This window comes from Bidens hawaiensis, unplaced genomic scaffold (genome assembly GCF_021521415.1).
Source record: "Bidens hawaiensis isolate Kalapana, Puna unplaced genomic scaffold, B.hawaiensis_p1.1 tig00023405_1, whole genome shotgun sequence".
NCBI lineage: Eukaryota > Viridiplantae > Streptophyta > Magnoliopsida > Asterales > Asteraceae > Bidens > Bidens hawaiensis.
Window position 1 is genome coordinate 231,699 of NW_027493670.1, and position 4,837 is coordinate 236,535.

Sequence of the window (4,837 nt, forward strand, 5' to 3'; positions counted from 1 at the left end):
CACACTGTTACATATATTGTAATGTTCTTGGTGGTGGTACGATATAATTTTAATTATAATTGGAATTAATATTGATTATAACCGAATATAATATTCGTTACGATAAGATTCAAATATTATCGGTAGTATCCTATGCACACGTATCCATATACCTCTTTTCAGATAAGCACGTATGCATTAGGGGTGTTCACGGTCCGGTTTTGACGGTTTTTGGATCAAACCGTAAGCCAAACCGTTAGTACGGTTTTTGCTAATAAAAAACCAAAGCCAAACCGTTGAAAATAAAAACCGAACCGAACCGTTACTAACGGTTTGGCTCCGGCCGGTTTCACGGTTTAGGCTTTAATATGATGTTGTCAGAAACTTAAAACTCTAATTAACAAGTTCAGATTTCAAGCTGTTCAAAAATAAAATAACCAAAATGCAAGTTCCCTATAATTAATCATATTGTTTAGAATTTAAGCCTAGAAGATGATGGGATACTGGACTTTTAGTAAAGTTGGGCTTAATTACACATTAGCATCTTATAGTGGGTTAAGACAAGATGCCAATTTTTAAAACATATGATATATTATAAATAATTATATAAATCTAGTATAAAATAAACAAATTTATAAATAAATAATCCTACGGTCTGGTCCGATTTTTACGGCCGGTTTTCAATAAAAACGCAAGCCAAACCGTCATTACAGTTTGAAAATTTTGAAGCCGACCAACCGAATGTTAAAAATAAAAACCGACCGCGAAGCCAAACCGATGACCGGCTTGGGCGGTTTCACGGTTTTAAACCGATCGCTGAACACCCCTAATATGCATGTTGCATATATATTCCACATCACCTTTATCCACGCATGTTGCCATTTTTACCTATCGGTATGTCCAGCGACTTCTCCCCGAATTCCCTCGTACAAGCGAGTCTGTTATTACGTTCCGGACCATAATAACTTACTTGCCCTATGAGTTCATCCCGACATCTATCAGTATCTATCGTTACTCATTATTAAGTTTCCCAGATATAATTGAGCCTACGATTATATTATAGGTATCCTAAGGGATAATCTAATCCTTTATAATCAATGGCTCTGATACCAACTTCTGTCACACGCCGTTGAGCGATTTACGGAAGCGTAAAACGGAATTGTAACAGATACAACTGGTATCAAATACATTGTTCATAAAGAAACATTACTAAGTAATTTACAACATATTCCATCGTTCTAACAACTTTTACAAACTAGGTGATACAATAAAAACTAGCTCTTCAACTACTTTACGTCTAACTCAATGCTCACAGCATCGATCACAATCCAAACATGTAACACATTAGCAATCTACTCCACCTTTCTGATTACATGAAAAGCATGTCTAAAAACAGGTCAACTACGAATGTTGGTGAGTTTCATAAGTTTTAATGAAATCAATTCTGCGTACCACACGTCATAGTTTGCATGTACGCGCGTATAAAAAATGTATTTACTGTTGTATATATGCACAACTGTATCTTTGTATGTACATATGCATGTATGTAAGTTTATAATATAAAATCAAATTTTACGATAAAATCGTGACTGTTTGTCGTACCAAGTGTTTCCAATTTCCGTGTTTAATCAACCACTGTGGCCCCCCTTTCGCCCACAACAGTTCTACGTAAAATCAACCTCTGTGTCCCCCCTTCCGCCCACTACGGTTCCGCGTAACAACAACCACCGTGGCCCTCCTTCTGTCCACAACGGTTTCACGTAAAATCAAACATTACACAATGTATACCCACATATTTAGTATTTCCTACACCTATTCACATAGCATGTATATAGACATACATATATAGTATTTATCACGCATCACCACACACTGTGGCCCCCTTCCACCCACAATATCCAGTGGCCTCCACTGCCCACGTTATCCCCATGGCCGTTACAGACCACGTTATCCCCATGGCCGCTACAGACCACCTTATTCCCCATGGCCGTTACAGACCACGTGGTTCACCCATGGCCGTTATAGACCACGTTATTCACCCATGGCCATTACAGACCACGTTATTCACCCATGGCCGTTACAGACCACGTTATTCACCCATGGCCGTTACAGACCACGTTATTCACCCATGGCCGTTACAGACCACGTTATTAACCCATACTGTCATGTTTAACATTACACAACATGTTTATATAAACGTATCGTTATGTGTAATTTCGTTATGTTTTGGTATTCGTACCATATCCATTTATTTTGTAATTCAATGATACTATTCACCATTCATTCGCACATAATCAATCGTTATGTTTGTAGGGACTTTTTGTATGTAAACTTTAGATAATTTATATCCTGAACTGTTTCCAGATAGATAATGTATATAAATATGCTTTTCACCCCAAAAAGTTCGTAAACAGTTTGAAAAGAGGGGTCATGAAACTCACGGTTTTGTAGGCACTCAGTGCGAGGTCAGCTCGAGGTTTGTTTCCCTTGCTATCTCTTAGTCCCTTAGCAGTTCTGGTTCGTTTTTGCCTTTCTAATCAGTTTTCAGGTTCTCGTGCTTCTATGCAAGCTAGATACATGTGTAATGTATGAGGTCCAACCCCCAAAACCCACACTCAGGCCCGACGAGGCTTTAACCTAATTGCCTCAATCATTTTTGCACTTATGCCAAGCTAAGGTCTCGAAATGCATTAATAGAACAAGTTCTAACGGAGAATAACCATTCCATCACCGCTCTTCATTTTCTCAATACTCAAGTGAATATGGACATGTTATGCGGGTTATTATACCGAAAGCATGCTAACCTTGACTAAAATACTACTCGACCTCATTTTTAACACAACTAAGATTTTAAGGGAATTATGACCATGAAAGGGGACCACAACTTCACCCCGCCATCTTACCATTTTCCTGTTTTTCGTTCAAATTTTCTTTTTTATTTTTCACTTATTTATTTTTTTTCGAAAAATTTCCCCACCCCCACACTTGGGATACATTGTCCCCAATGTACGGTTTTGATAAAATAAAAACAAAAACACCACCTCCTTTCATGACCCGTAATACTAATTCAAGTGTTTTATCCTCCTCCCATCCACCCAAAAACTCAAAACGCAACATAAAATCAACAATTATACAAATAATGTACAAAACAACGTGCACCTGATAAGCTGAGGTCCCCATCAATAGTAGGGCGGTTGTGGCGGCCCGAAGATGGATGCCATGAAGTCCGAAAACTCGCCAAAGTTAAATGCTCCACTTCCTATGCTACTACATTCTCCAGATAACGGTGGTGGTGGCGCCATTGACTGCATAGGATCTACCCATATGAAACGGTGAAGGGGTGGTTCGGGATAGTGCACTGAACCGTCATATGATGGTAAAGATTTGTAATCCACACTTGGTGGATCTAGAACAACTGGTTCACCGGCGTGCCATTGATCATGCATCCATCTATTCCGGTCATCCAAATATCGCATATTCATTTCGTGCTCTCGCCCGTAAGCTTGAACACGGTTCCACATCTCAACACGGTCATGCCTCTCCTTCTCAGCCCGTTCATGGTATGCTCCCATAAAAGTTTGATGGTCAAATAGAGCTCGAGACTCCTCTAACCAATTCCCATATGTGGAAGGCCCATTCCTTTCCACCACCTCATTAATTGACCCCATGTGGGCCCAATTACTATCGTATGACGCATACCCAGATGAATAATCCCAACCCCCTTGTTGGGAACTACTACCACCAGCAGTCTCCATTTCTTCCGTGTCACTCGGTTCCTCAATCTCTTCTTCCAACTCCTCACCTGTCTTCGGAATAACATCCTCTCTCAATACCTTCCACCACACCTTCTCATTCTTTAAATGGTTGTACCTCTCATTTTTCATGTATGTCCATCCCGGGCGCAACTCTTCCAACTTAAGTTCCTTCAATGTTTTCTTCATACCAACCGCGCCCTCTTGAATGGCGCCATGAAGCTTCAAAATTTCCATGATCAATCGGCAGTGGGGTATTAACTTCCTTTTGTTGCTTTCTTGACTTGTCCATATGTTAAGAATAGCTAAATAACGGAAGGAGATTAACGGTTTTCCACACATCAACGCGTACAAATCAGGAATATCAGTATTCCTTACTATTGAAATATCACTCCGTTGGAGCACCACATTAGATAAACAAATTTTCATCAACAACCGAGCTTCAATTTTCAACTCTTTCCTTCTTATACTTGAACCTGTACCCCTACTTCCTTTTAAAACAGTCGATAACATATTAAACCATTGCGGATGTTTGTCGGGATTATCAATCAAATCCTTGACTGATGGATAAACATATGAGTTGGATATCTTGCTATCGAACAGAGCAATTTGATTAAGCGTCTCAAAGGACATCACTACTTGAATTCCTCCCACAGTACCAATCAACTTCATGTCTGAACCCCTTTTAAATGGTGGGCACCTCAAAGTAGATACCCATTCTTCGATCTCCCGATCACAACATAGTGCTCTCTTCGTCATAGCACTGAAGGGCAGCTTCCCACCCCAATGCTTCAAACCGGTTAAATACACCGAAGGCCTCAAAACCCGATTGTTTGACTTCCTTCTCACACATAAATGCTTCACTCCTCTCTCTTAGACTACTCAATTTATCTAAAAATAACTTCGGTTGCCATTCCGCAGCATAACTTGACAATACCCCACCTCTCCAATCGGGTTTCGGAATGTTCACCTGCACTTGTTCTTGTTCTTCTTGCATACGCTGCCTTTTTTGCTTGAGCAGCCCGGCCACTAGCAGATGTAGCCTTTCCCTTTCCTTTATCTGCATTTCTTCCCATCTACACACAAAAACCTAAAAAACAAACCAA